Consider the following 14,702-nt stretch of genomic DNA (forward strand, 5'->3'; position numbering starts at 1 on the left):
CGTGATGATTCCCCCAGCCACACTAAACACACTCTCTGCAAGACGCTAGCCGCAGGACAAGCAAGCACCTCCAGGGCATACAGCGCTAGTTCAGGCCACGTGTCCAGCTTCATCACCCAGTAGTTGTAGGGGGCAGAGGCGTCACCGAGGACGGTGCTGCAATCGGCTATGTACTCCCTCACCATCCTTTTACAGTGCTCCCGCCAACTCAGCCTTGACTGGGGACCGGTGACACAGTCTTGCTGGGGAGCCATAAAGCTGTCAAAGGCCTTAGAGAGTGTTCCCCTGCCTGCGCTGTACATGCTGCCTGATCTCTGCGCCTCCCCTGCTACCTGGGCCGCGGAAATGCGCCTTCGGCCACTAGCGCTGTCGGATGGGAAGTTTACCATCAGTTTGTCCACCAGCGCCCTGTGGTATAGCATCATTCTCGAACCCCTTTCCTCTTCGGGAATGAGAGTGGAAAGGCTCTCCTTATACCGTGGGTCGAGCAGTGTGTACACCCAGTAATCCGTAGTGGCCAGAATGCGTGTAACGCGAGGGTCACGAGAAAGGCATCCTAACATGAAGTCAGCCATGTGTGCCAGGGTACCTGTATGCAACACATGGCTGTCCTCACTCGGCAGATCACTTTCAGGATCCTCCTCCTCCTCTGGCCATACACGCTGAAAGGATGACAGGCAAGCTGCATCTGTACCCTCAGCAGTGGGCCAAGCTGTCTCTTCCCCCTCCTCCCCATGCTCCTCCCCCTCCTCCTCCTCCTTCTCTGGCCATACACGCTGAAAGGATGACAGGCAAGCAGCATCTGTCCCCTCAGCAGTGGGCCAAGCTGTCTCTTCCCCCTCCCCCTCATGCTCCTCCCCCTCCTCCTCAACGCGCTGAGATATAGACATGAGGTTGCTCTGACTATCCAGCGACATACTGTCTTCCCCCGCCTCCGTTTCTGATTCCAAAGCGTCTGCCTTTATGCTTTGCAGGGAACTTCTCAAGAGGCATAGCAGAGGAATGGTGACGCTAATGATTGCAGCATCCCCGCTCACCATCTGGGTAGACTCCTCAAATTTTCCAAGGACCTGGCAGATGGCTGCCAACCAGGCCCACTCTTCTGTAAATAATTGGGGAGGCTGACTCCCACTGCGCCGCGCAAGTTGGAGTTGGTATTCCACTATAGCTCTACGCTGCTCATAGAGTCTGGCCAACATGTGGAGCGTAGAGTTCCACTGTGTGGGCACGTCGCACAGCAGTCGGTGCACTGGCAGATTAAACCGATGTTGCAGGGTCCGCAGGGTGGCAGCGTGCGTGTGGGATTTGCGGAAATGTGCGCAGAGCTGGCGCACCTTTCCGAGCAGGTATGACAAGTGGGGGTAGCTTTTCAGAAAGCGCTGAACCACCAAATTAAAGACATGGGCCAGGCATGGCACGTGCGTGAGGCTGCCGAGCTGCAGAGCCGCCACCAGGTTACGGCCGTTGTCACACACGACCATGCCCGGTTGGAGGCTCAGGGGCGCAAGCCAGCAGTCGGTCTGCTCAGTCAGACCCTGCAGCAGTTCGTGGGCCGTGTGGCTCTTCTCTCCTAAGCTGAGTAGTTTCAGCACGGCCTGCTGACGCTTGGCCACCGCTGTGCTGCCACGCCGCGTGACACCGACTGCTGGCGACGTGCTGCTGCTGCTGACACATCTTGATTGCGAGACAGAGGTTGCGTAGGAGGAGGAGGAGGGTTTAGTGGAGGAAGCATACACCCCCGCAGATACCACCACCGAGCTGGGGCACGCAATTCGGGGGGTGGGTAGGACGTGAGCGGTCCCAGGCTCTGACTCTGTCCCAGCCTCCACTAAATTCACCCAATGTGCCGTCAGGGAGATATAGTGGCCCTGCCCGCCTGTGCTTGTCCACGTGTCTGTTGTTAAGTGGACCTTGGCAGTAACCGCGTTGGTGAGGGCGCATACAATGTTGCGGGAGAGGTGGTCGTGCAGGGCTGGGACGGCACATCGGGAAAAGTAGTGGCGACTGGGAACCGAGTAGCGCGGGGCCGCCGCCGCCATCATGCTTTTGAAAGCCTCCGTTTCCACAAGCCTATACGGCAGCATCTCTAGGCTGATCAATTTTGCAATGTGCACGGTTAACGCTTGAGCGTGCGGGTGCGTGGCGTCGTACTTGCGCTTGCTCTCAAACTGCGGCGCTAGCGACGTCTGGACGCTACGCTGAGAGACATTGCTGGATGGGGCCGAGGACAGCGGAGGTGAGGGTGTGGGTGCAGGCCAGGAGACGGTACTGCCTGTGTCCTCAGAGGGGGGTTGGATCTCAGTGGCAGGTTGGGGCACAGGGGCAGAGGCAGTGGTGCAAACCGGAGGCGGTGAACGGGCATCGTCCCACCTTGTGGGGTGCTTGGCCATCATATGCCTGCGCATGCTGGTGGTGGTGCCTCCCCAGCTGATCTTGGCGCGACAAAGGTTGCACACCACTGTTCGTCGGTCGTCAGGCGTCTCTGTGAAAAACTGCCACACCGTAGAGCACCTTGACCTCTGCAGGGTGGCATGGCGCGAGGGGGCGCTTTAGGAACCAGTTGGTGGATTATTCGGTCTGGCCCTGCCTCTACCCCTGGCCACCGCAGTGGCTCGGCCTGTGCCCACACCCTGACTTGGGCCTCCACGTCCTCACCCGCATCCACGTGCTATAGGCCTACCCCTACCCCTCAGCATGGTGTATTAGCAGTAGTGCAGAAACAGAACGCTGTAATTAAATGTGCCGCTTATTGGCCTGTGGTTGGAGGCTGACTTCGTTTACGGAACCCCAGGAAATAATTTGGCGCAAGCCTGCTGTAACACTTAGCTGGCTGCGTATTTATTTGGAGAAATTTTACCCCCAGCACACACGGACCCAGAACACTGAGCAGAGTGACAGGCAGGCCAAATAGATTTTTTCCAAATCTTTTTTTGCAAAAGGACCACTGCGTATATTCAATCTATATATGTCTTCTGGCCCTGCCTACGCAATTCTGTCCCTGATGTGTGTGTCACGGAACTGCAGTGTTGCACTGTCTGTTATTAAGTGCAACAGAGCGGTGATTTCAGAGGCAGGAAATAATTTTGCGCAAGCCTGCTGTAACACTTGGCTGGCTGCGTATTTATTTGGAGAACTACAACCCGCAGCAGACACAGACCCAGAACACTGAGCAGAGTGACAGGCAGGCCAAATATTTGTTTTTCTTCAAATATTTTTTTCAAAAGGCCCACTGCGTATATTCAATCTATAAGATGTCTTCTGGCCCTGCCTACACAATTCTGTCCCTGTAGTATTACTGCAGGGCGCAATGCTCTGCACGGCTGATATAGCAAAAAAAAAAAAAATGTGCAACACTGCTAAAAGCAGCCTCCACACTACTGCACACGGTCAGATGTGGCCCTAAGAAGGACCGTTGGGGTTCTTGAAGCCTACACTAACTCCTAACACTCTCCCTGCCTAACCACCACTTCTGTCCCTGTAGTATTACTGCAGGGCGCAATGCTCTGCACGGCCGATATAGCAAAAAAAAAAAATTGTGCAACACTGCTAAAAGCAGCCTCCACACTACTGCACACTGTTAGATGTGGCCCTAAGAAGGACCGTTGGGGTTCTTGAAGCCTACACTAACTCCTAACGCTCTCCCTACAGCAGCTCCAACACTATAGCACTCTCCCTCAGCTATCTCACAACGCATCTGAGGCGAGCCGCGGGAGGGGCCGATTTTTATACTCGGGTGACACCTGATCTCCCCAGCCACTCACAGCAGGGGGGTGGTATAGGGCTTGAACGACGCAGGGGGAAGTTGTAATGCCTTCCCTGTCTTTCAATTGGCCAGAAAAGCGCGCTAACGTCTCAGAGAGGAAACTGAAAGTAACCCGAACATCGCGTGGTACTCGTTACGAGTAACGAGCATCTCGAACACGCTAATACTCGAACGAGTATCAAGCTCGGACGAGTACGTTCGCTCATCTCTAGTAATAATGTCATGTTTAATGCAGGTGGGCTTACGCCCACACTGCATGCCCCAGTCAGACTGGGGTTCTTTAGAAGTGGACACATGTAGTTACTACTCCCTGTGGACCCACAGCATGGGTGGCTCCCTGGAACCCACCGGCAGTACATAAATATATCCCATTGCATTGCCCAACACAGCTGATGTTACGTCAGCTGTAATGCAGGTGGGCAAAAAATTAATTGGATTACACTGTAGGCGAGGGCCCACAAAAATTGGTGTACCAACAGTACTAATGTACCTGAGAAAAATTGCCCATGCCCAACCGAGAGGGCAGGTGAAACCCATTAATCGCTTTGGTTAATGTAGCTTAATTGGTAACTAGGCCTGGAGGCAGCCCAGTTAAAATAAAAATTGGTTGAGGTGAAAGTTTCAACGCTTTAATGAGCATTGAAACTTATAAAAATTGTTTATAAAAATTATATGACTGAGCCTTGTGGGCCTAAGAAAAATTGCCCGTTCGGCGTGATTACGTCAGGTTTCAGGAGGAGGAGCAGGAGGAGGAGGAGGAATATTATACACAGATTGATGAAGCAAAAAGGTCCCCGTTTTGGATGGTGATAGAGAACGATGCTTCCATCCGCGGGTGCAGCCTACGTATTGTTTAGGTATCGCTGCTGTCCGCTGGTGGAGAAGAGAAGTCTGGGGAAATCCAGGCTTTGTTCATCTTGATGAGTGTAAGCCTGTCGGCACTGTCGGTTGACAGGCGGGTACGCTTATCCGTGATGATTCCCCCAGCCACACTGAACACACTCTCTGACAAGACGCTAGCCGCAGGACAAGCAAGCACCTCCAGGGCATACAGCGCGAGTTCAGGCCACGTGTCCAGCTTTAACACCCAGTAGTTGTAGGGGGCAGAGCCGTCACCGAGGACGGTCGTGCGATCGGCTACGTACTCCCTCACCATCCTTTTACAGTGCTCCCGCCAACTCAGCCTTGACTGGGGACCGGTGACACAGTCTTGCTGGGGAGCCATAAAGCTGTCAAAGGCCTTAGAGAGTGTTCCCCTGCCTGCGCTGTACATGCTGCCTGATCTCTGCGCCTCCCCTGCTACCTGGGCCGTGGAAATGCACCTTCGGCCACTAGCGCTGTCGGATGGGAAGTTTACCATCAGTTTGTCCACCAGCGCCCTGTGGTATAGCATCATTCTCGAACCCCTTTCCTCTTCGGGAATGAGAGTGGAAAGGCTCTCCTTATACCGTGGGTCGAGCAGTGTGTACACCCAGTAATCCGTAGTGGCCAGAATGCGTGTAACGCGAGGGTCACGAGAAAGGCATCCTAACATGAAGTCAGCCATGTGTGCCAGGGTACCTGTACGCAACACATGGCTGTCCTCACTAGGAAGATCACTTTTAGGATCCTCCTCCTCCTCTGGCCATACACGCTGAAAGGATGACAGGCAAGCTGCATCTGTACCCTCAGCAGTGGGCCAAGCTGTCTCTTCCCCCTCCCCCTCATGCTCCTCCCCCTCCTCCTCAACGCGCTGAGATATAGACATGAGGTTGCTCTGACTATCCAGCGACATACTGTCTTCCCCCGCCTCCGTTTCTGATTCCAAAGCGTCTGCCTTTATGCTTTGCAGGGAACTTCTCAAGAGGCATAGCAGAGGAATGGTGACGCTAATGATTGCAGCATCCCCGCTCACCATCTGGGTAGACTCCTCAAAGTTTCCAAGGACCTGGCAGATGGCTGCCAACCAGGCCCACTCTTCTGTAAATAATTGAGGAGGCTGACTCCCACTGCGCCGCCCATGTTGGAGTTGGTATTCCACTATAGCTCTACGCTGCTCATAGAGTCTGGCCAACATGTGGAGCGTAGAGTTCCACTGTGTGGGCACGTCGCACAGCAGTCGGTGCACTGGCAGATTAAACCGATGTTGCAGTGTCCGCAGGGTGGCAGCGTGCGTGTGGGATTTGCGGAAATGTGCGCAGAGCTGGCGCACCTTTCCGAGCAGGTATGACAAGTGTGGGTAGCTTTTCAGAAAGCGCTGAACCACCAAATTAAAGACATGGGCCAGGCATGGCTCGTGCGTGAGGCTGCCGAGCTGCAGAGCCGCCACCAGGTTACGGCCGTTGTCACACACGACCATGCCCGGTTGGAGGCTCAGCGGCGCAAGCCAGCGGTCGGTCTGCTCTGTCAGACCCTGCAGCAGTTCGTGGGCCGTGTGCCTCTTCTCTCCTAAGCTGAGTAGTTTCAGCACGGCCTGCTGACGCTTGGCCACCGCTGTGCTGCCACGCCGCGTGACACCGACTGCTGGCGACGTGCTGCTGCTGCTGACACATCTTGATTGCGAGACAGAGGTTGCGTAGGAGGAGGAGGAGGAGGAGGAGGAGGGTGGTTTAGTGGAGGAAGCATACACCCCCGCAGATACCACCACCGAGCTGGGGCACGCAATTCTGGGGGTGGGTAGGACGTGAGCGGTCCCAGGCTCTGACTCTGTCCCCGCCTCCACTAAATTCACCCAATGTGCCGTCAGGGAGCTATAGTGGCCCTGCCCGCCTGCGCTTGTCCACGTGTCTGTTGTTAAGTGGACCTTGGCAGTAACCGCGTTGATGAGGGCGCGTACAATGTTGCGGGAGACGTGGTCGTGCAGGGCTGGGACGGCACATCGGGAAAAGTAGTGGCGACTGGGAACCGAGTAGCGCGGGGCCGCCGCCGCCATCATGCTTTTGAAAGCCTCCGTTTCCACAAGCCTATACGGCAGCATCTCTAGGCTGATCAATTTGGCAATGTGCATGTTTAACGCTTGAGCGTGCGGGTGTGTGGCGTCGTACTTGCGCTTGCGCTAAAACAGTGGCGCTAGCGACGTCTGGACGCTGCGCTGAGAGACATTGCTGGATGGGGCCGAGAACGGAGGTGAGGGTGTGGGTGCAGGCCAGGAGACGGTACTGCCTGTGTCCTCAGAGGGGGGTTGGATCTCAGTGGCAGGTTGGGGCACAGGGGCAGAGGCAGTGGTGCAAACCGGAGGCGGTGAACGGGCATCGTCCCACCTTGTGGGGTGCTTGGCCATCATATGCCTGCGCATGCTGGTGGTGGTGCCTCCCCAGCTGATCTTGGCGCGACAAAGGTTGCACACCACCGTAGAGCACCTTGACCTCTTCAGGGTGGCATGGCGCGAGGGGGCGCTTTGGGAACCAGTTGGTGGATTATTCGGTCTGGCCCTGCCTCTACCCCTGGCCACCGCACTCGCTCGGCCTGTGCCCACACCCTGACTTGGGCCTCCGCGTCCTCGCCCGCGTCCACGTCCTATAGGCCTACCCCTACCCCTCAGCATGGTGTATTACCAGTAGTGCAGAAACAGAACGCTGTAATTAAATGTGCCGCTTATTGGCCTGTGGTTGGAGGCTGACTTCGTTTACGGAACGCCAGGAAATAATTTGGCGCAAGCCTGCTGTAACACTTAGCTGGCTGCGTATGATTTTGTAGAACTACTACACCCAGCACACACGGACCCAGAACACTGAGCACAGTGACAGGCAGGCCAAATAGATTTTTTGCCCAATATTTTTCAGAAAAGGCCCACTGCCTATATTCAATCAATAATATATGTCTTCTGTCCCTGCCTCCACACTTCTGTCCCTGGAGTGTGTCACAGAACTGCAGAGTGTTGCACTGTTATTAACTGCAACACAGCGGTGATTTTAGAGCCCAGACAGAGCCAGGAAATAATTTGGCGCAAGCCTGCTGTAACACTTAGCTGGCTGCGTATGATTTTGTAGAACTGCTACACCCAGCACACACGGACCCAGAACACTGAGCACAGTGACAGGCAGGCCAAATAGATTTTTTGCCCAATATTTTTTAGAAAAGGCCCACTGCCTATATTCAATCAATAATATGTCTTCTGTCTCTGCCTCCACACTTCTGTCCCTGGAGTATTACTACAGGGCGCAATGCTCTGCACGGCCGATATACCAAAAAAAAAAAAAAAAGTGCAACACTGCAAAAAGCAGACTCCACAGTACTGCACACGGTTAGATGTGGCCCTAAGAAGGACCGTTGGGGTTCTGGAAGCCTAAAATACTCCTAACGCTCTCCCTGCCTAAGCACTTCTGTCCCTGGAGTATTACTGCAGGGCGCCATGCTCTGCACGGCCGATATACCAAAAAAAAAAAAAAGTGCAACACTGCAAAAAGCAGACTCCACAGTACTGCACACGGTTAGATGTGGCCCTAAGAAGGACCGTTGGGGTTCTGGAAGCCTAAAATACTCCTAACGCTCTCCCTGCCTAAGCACTTCTGTCCCTGGAGTATTACTGCAGGGCGCCATGCTCTGCACGGCCGATATACCAAAAAAAAAAAAAAGTGCAACACTGCAAAAAGCAGCCTCCACAGTACTGCACACGGTTAGATGTGGCCCTAAGAAGGACCGTTGGGGTTCTTGAAGCCTAAAATACTCCTAACACTCTCCCTATAGCAGCTCCAACACGATAGCACTGTCCCTCAGCTATGTCAGAACGCATCTGTGGTGAGCCGCGGGAGGTGACACCTGATCTCGCCAGCCACTCACTGCAGGGGGGTGGTATAGGGCTTGAACGTCTCAGGGGGAAGTTGTAATGCCTTCCCTGTCTTTCAATTGGCCAGAAAAGCGCGCTAACGTCTCAGAGATGAAAGTGAAAGTAACCCGAACATCGCGTGGTACTCGTTACGAGTAACGAGCATCTCGAACACGCTAATACTCGAACGAGTATCAAGCTCGGACGAGTACGTTCGCTCATCTCTAGTGTTTACCACTAATCACATGAGTTATCACCATTTATGTAATCACCTAAGAATATAACACACACTAACACATTCCTTTTCTTAAAGCATATTTTCACCTGTCAAAGCACTTAATCCAGAGATACCCAGCAGTAGTGAGAACCACACATGTGGAGACAACTTTTCGGCGCTTACTACATATGTGACCAAGCAGCCTGTCAAAACGGCCTATGATCACGGAAGCCACACAAGGCGCTAAATATAAGCAAAAGAAGTAGACATTTTTGCTGTAATATATTCAAGAGAAAGGCGGGCTCAAAAAATAAACAGCATGTACTCGCCACTTATTCCTCTCAAGTAAGAAACAGTCGAGACAGATGGAGAATCTCAAGAAAGTAGACCAAGGTTGAAAAGTTTTAATGGAGAGCTCCTTTTTATTCTCTCATAGCTGACAGTTTCTCATCGAGCATCATTCTCAAGACCCTAGCGTGAACTGGGCTAATTGAGAGAGTGGTTGAGAGAAATTGAGATGCAATATAAATGCTAGTTAACATACAAATGGACTGTGAAAGTTTATGGTGTTGGTTATTAAACTCAGCGGACTTGTCAGCCAGGAGACAGGCAAACATGGAAAGAGGAAATTATTTGCCAATAACTCTAGATCTAAGATCAGATAACTTGCCTCCAAAAAGAACTCGTCACTAAGCACGTCCACCTAACATGCAATGCTGATCCCAGTATAGTATGGCCTCCCAGTATAGTATGGCCTCTGTAATACTCAGACAATTTTATGGATACTCGTGAGGACCAGATAAAGCATATATAGTATCTTTAAATGATGATTCAGCAAAAGTGACCTGATGGCTACTTTTTGATAAGGAACATGCAGCAGTGGTGCCACCGAGGTAAAGAAAGATATATTTCAGGTCTAGTGCCCAGCGTTGCATAAATGTTGGATTAATAGAGGCTGATTCATGAAAGTTATAGGAGGGAAAATACTCCTAGTTGAAGAGGCTACCGCATGTAAGCTCTCAAAGCTAATGGCAGAACTTGAAATGGGACCAATCTGCGAAAAAGGAAGCTACATATTTTGGTCAGCTCAAGCCAGAGATGTTCTGGCATACAGTATTTTTTTTTTTTTTAACTTAAATTTTTTATTTGCTGAGGTTGCGGTTGTATACAATAGCCTTAAGATTTACTTTTCACATTGGCAATTGTATACATAATAGATGACAATTTTCTTGTAAAACTTTATCTCAATATTACCAGTACAAAATTATAAAACACCTCTATTGAACGTTAACATTCACAAACGTATTAAGGAAGCATGCCTTATCAGGGCTTAGTCACACGGGCGCATCGGCACCCGTACACAGGCGCCCGTGTGACTGAGCCCTTACTGCAGGAAGAAGACGGCCGTACTTCAAGACAGACGACTCCCCGCAGCGCAGAAGAAAGAACACATGACTGGCAATTAAGCCGGTCACATGTTCTTTCTCCCAGCGCTGCAGAGAAACGTCCATCCTGAAGTGCTGATGCGCCCGTGTGACTAAGCCCTCTAGGTAACATTCACAAAAAAGTAAGGTAGAAAATGCAATATCAAGAACTTGTGAAAGTTCAGAGAAGAGGGGAGAAAAAAAAGAAACTTTTTCAAACATAAAATAATCATCAATGGCCTTGCTTATGTTTTAGCTTTTAAACTTTTCTGTCCACATGCTCCATGACACTAAGTGTTTTTTAAAAGAATTGTTACGTATTGCCATCAATTTTTCAAATGACTCATGTTCCGACATCATTCTCACAAAATTAATTTTTTGGGGAGGTTTCGGGCTTTTCCAGTGTTTAGCTATGATATTGTTTGCTGACATAAGGCCGTGAGCCACTAGCTTTCTTTGATTGATAGGAAGCTGACCCAGATCTAGGAGCAACAAGGCCATTCTAGGGTGATTAGGGATTTGCATCTGTGTTACATTCTCTAGAATTGAGTACACCCCTGACCAGAATTCCTTTAAGCATGGACAGTCCCAAAAGATATGGATTAAGGATCCCTTTGAGCCGCAGTTGCTCCAGCAGTTGTTCTTGTCTAGAATTCCTCATTTTTAAGGCCTCCGGGAGAGGTACCATCTAGACAGCACTTTTGTGTAGGTTTCCAGTATTTGTGCTCCATTAGTGGAGCTATGTGCCAGTTTAAAAGAGCTTTCCCACTCTTCCATAGAGTTTACCTCTCTCAAATCCCTCTCCCAATTTATCAGGTGTATTTTCTTTTGAGGGAGGGCATTACCGGACATGCAATCATATAGTTTTCTTGTTATTGATTTAGATATGGGTATTTTGCCTTCCAAGATTTGGAGGAAAAGACTGGGAATTTTGAGTTTGTGTATGGGGGAACACTTTAATCGCAACCTCACTTGGAAGTACCTCATTCTTTCATTATTATGTAGGCTGAATTCTTTTTGGAGGATACCATAGATTTAACTATTTTGGCTTCAATGAGGTCGCTCACCGATAGCACTCCTTTATGCTTCCAATGGCCAATTTTAAACCCCTCACCAAGGAACTCCAGATACTCAATAGGGATTTTTCGCGTACACAGATGGGGCAGAGAAGTCAAGCCAAGGCTCAGGGTTTTCCATGCCTCAAGCGAGGCTTTTATGGTTGGAGGGAGCGATTTGAGCTGTAAGGTTTAGTGTTAAATTTTTTAAAAGAGGTGAAATTGTAACTGCCCACAACAGAGCATCCAGTTGTTTGTTTTTCAGTGAATGTTTTTCAATACCCACCCATCCCATAGTTCCTCCGCTAATTTGCCACTGTCTTATTTGGTTTATAATAGAGGCTTTATGGTATGTTTCCAGCTTCGGGACCCCCGCTCCTCCCTTGCCAAATCTCAGTGCTAGGATGTTATGGGCTACTTTTGTTTTTTTTGTCATCCAATATGAAGTGTGCCATCTGGCCTTGGAACCTACTTACGGCCTTTTTGGGGATTTGCAGTGGGAGCGACTGTAGAAAAGAAGAAGTACAAAATTTGGGGGAGGACCAGCATTTTATATAGAGAGATTCTGCTTAACCAGGACAGATGGTGGACCCTGTATGAAGTCAAATCTTTTTGTATATCTATCAAAAGGACGTCAAAGTTTTTGTCTATTATTGTATTAGTTGAGTACGTTAGAGTTATTCCTAGGTAGGGGATGCCACTGTCTTGCCATGAGAATGAAAATTCTTCTTTTATTACTGATTTGGTTTTAGTATTAATATTTGCCCCCAATAGTAAAGATTTGCTGTTATTGAGCTTACAATAGAAGATTTTTGAAAAGTTTTTTGAATTACCTCGTTTCGTTGGCTTTCCTTATTAATTCCATGGGGTCTGTTAGTGTGAGAATAATGTCATCAGCAAATAGCCCTAATTTGTGTTGCCTAAGCCCTGTTCCAACCCCATGGATTCCCGGATGAGTGCGGATTGCTTCAGCCAAGGGTTTTATCACTAGCGTGAATATTAGTGGTGACAGAGGGCATCCAGGGCGTGTGCCATTTGAAATCTCAAATGAGTCTGACAAGGTGCCATCCACCAACACCCTAGCTGACGGAGTCAAGTAGAGGGCTCTAATAGAATTTATTGCACTGCTACCCAGGCCAAATCTCTCCAATGTCATAAATGCAAAATCCCAATTTACTCTATCAAATGCCTTTTCGGCGTCCAATGCTAGGAGAATTGCTGGTGTGTGTGAGCTTTCTAGAAAGTGCAAGAGGTTTAGAATTCTTCTGGTCCCATCCGAAGATTGTCTACCCTTGGTAAAGCCAACTTGCTTTGGATGACCCCTGGCAGGACCCTCAATAGTCGGTTAGCTGGAACCTTAGCGTAGATTTTTGTATCTGTGTTTAGCAAAGATATGGGCCCAAAGTTGGCTGGTGAGGTGGGGTTCTTAGCCGGTTTCCGAAGGGCCCACAAGAGGAAGTGTGGAACCGATTAAAGAAGATTAAAATCGATAAATCGCCAGGCCCAGATGGAATACACCCAAGGATACTAAGGGAACTAAGTGATGAGATAGCTATGCCGCTATATCTAATATTTCTAGACACTTTCAAGACTGGTGTTGTACCATTAGATTGGCGCATTGCCAACGTGGTTCCAATTTACAAAAAGGGGACCAAAAGTGAGCCTGGTAACTACAAGCCAGTAAGTCTCACTTCAGTGATGGGAAAAATTTTCGAGGGGATTCTGAGAGACGCCATCGATGAGTACCTCAAGGAGAACAAGGGAATAACTCCTCACCAGCATGGATTCATGAAAGGTCGTTCATGTCAGACAAATCTGATCAGTTTCTACGATGAAGTAAGCTCTAGGCTGGACCTGGGAGAGTCTATTGATCTCATATATCTGGACTTCTCTAAAGCATTTGACACCATGCCACATAATAGGCTAATATACAAATTGAGACAGCTTGGATTGGGTGAAAACGTGTGTAATTGGGTAAAGAATTGGCTCAATGATTGAAAGCAGAGGGTGGTAATAAATGGTTCATACTCTGATTGGGCCGCAGTCGCTAGTGGGGTGCCACAGGGTTCAGTATTAGGCCCCATTTTGTTCAATATATTTATAAACGACCTGATAGAGGGGCTGCACAGCAAAATATCAATATTTGCAGATGACACAAAATTATACAATATCATTAATGCAACGGAGGACAATGTACGGCTACAAACGGACCTAGATAAGCTGGGGGCTTGGGCAGAAAAATGGCAAATGAAGTTCAATGTTGAAAAATGTAAGGTTATGCACATGGGCAGCAAAAACGGATGTCACCAATATACACTTAATGGGGTACAGCTAGGGAAACGTGATATGGAAAAAGACCTGGGGGTACTAGTGGATTGTAGACTAAACTGGAGTAACCAATTCCAGTCAGCTGCTGCAAAGGCAAATAAAGTCTTGGGGTGCATTAAAAGAGGTATAGGGGCGAAGGATGAGAACATTATCCTTCCATTATATAAGGCACTTGTCAGGCCCCACATGGAATACTGCGCACAGTTCTGGTTACCGGTGCTCAGGAAAGATGTTACAGTATTGGAGGGGGTTCAAAGAAGAGCCACTATTCTAATACATGGAATGAAGGGACTGGAATACCCAGAGAGGCTATCCAAATTGGGACTATTTACTCTAGAAAAAAGACGGCTAAGGGGTGATCAAATAACTATGTATAAATACATGAGGGGACAATACAAGGATCTCTCCCATGATCTGTTTATACCCAGGACTGCGACGGTAACGAGGGGGCATCCGCTACATTTAGAGGAAAAGCAGGTTTCATCACCAACATAGAAAGGGGTTCTTTACTGTAAGAGCAGTTAAACTCTCTGCCTGAGGAAGTGATGATGGCAAAATCCATAGAGGAGTTTAAAACGGGACTTGATGTCTTTCTGGAGAGGAAGGATATTATAGCTTATAAATCTTAGATTAATTGTTAATCCTGGTATACAGGCAGGTAGGAACTATTAGGGGTTGATCCAGGGAACAGTCTGATTCCCATTAGGGAGTCGGGAAGGAATTTTTTCTCCAAAAGGGCTATTTGGCTTCTGCTCTTGGGGTTTTTTGCCTTCCTCTGGATCAACAACACAGGAGGATAGACAGGCTGGACTAGATGGACATTGTCTTCATTCGGCCTTACGAACTATGTTACTATGTTACTATCATGGCTTGTAGCATCTCATCCGGGAATTTGCTGTTCCGGCGGACGGAGTTAAGAGCTGCAATCAAGTGTGGGGATAGACAGCCTGCGAACATTTTGTAATATTCATTCACGAAGCCATCTGGCCCGAGGGACTTTATAGGTGTTAGAGAGTTGACTGCTTCAGACAGTTCTGTTAAAGGGGTTGTCCCGCGAAACAAAGTTGCAGTATACACTTCTGTATGGCCATATTAATGCACTTTGTAATGTACATTGTGCATTAATTATGAGCCATACAGAAGTTATTCACTTACCTGTTCCGTTGCTAGC

Source organism: Eleutherodactylus coqui, chromosome 1, assembly GCF_035609145.1.
Source record: "Eleutherodactylus coqui strain aEleCoq1 chromosome 1, aEleCoq1.hap1, whole genome shotgun sequence".
Lineage (NCBI taxonomy): Eukaryota > Metazoa > Chordata > Amphibia > Anura > Eleutherodactylidae > Eleutherodactylus > Eleutherodactylus coqui.